Source organism: Triturus cristatus, chromosome 1_2 (genome assembly GCF_964204655.1).
Source record: "Triturus cristatus chromosome 1_2, aTriCri1.1, whole genome shotgun sequence".
Classification (NCBI taxonomy): Eukaryota; Metazoa; Chordata; class Amphibia; order Caudata; family Salamandridae; genus Triturus; species Triturus cristatus.
In genome coordinates this window covers 967570068-967570447 of record NC_140580.1, presented here as the reverse complement: position 1 = coordinate 967570447, position 380 = coordinate 967570068, and positions in this window count along the sequence as shown.

The following is a 380-nucleotide window of genomic DNA, read 5'->3' as shown; positions in this document are numbered from 1 at the left end:
CGGGAGCCCCCGTCCTGTAAGCCAGCCAGGGGTCCGTGCGCTGGGGAAGGGTGTCCACCGTGGCCCGGGGAGGCTCTCCCCGGCCTGGCTAGGGTTCGGAAGCTGGGCCCGGACCCGGGGCTTGTGCTCCGTCGCAGTGTCCCAGGGTGCGGGAGCCCCCCGTCCTGCAAGGCAGCCGATGGCCCGGGCGCTGGGGAAGGTGGTCCACTGGGGCCCGGGGAGCCTCTCCCCGGCCTGGCTATGGTCCAGAACCCTGGCCCGGGCCCGGTGCTGGAGCTCCGTCCCAGGGTGCGGGAGCCCCCCGTCCTGCAAGGCAGCCGAGGGCCCGGGCGCTGGGGAAGGTGGTCCACCGGGGCCCGGGGAGCCTCTCACCGGCCTGG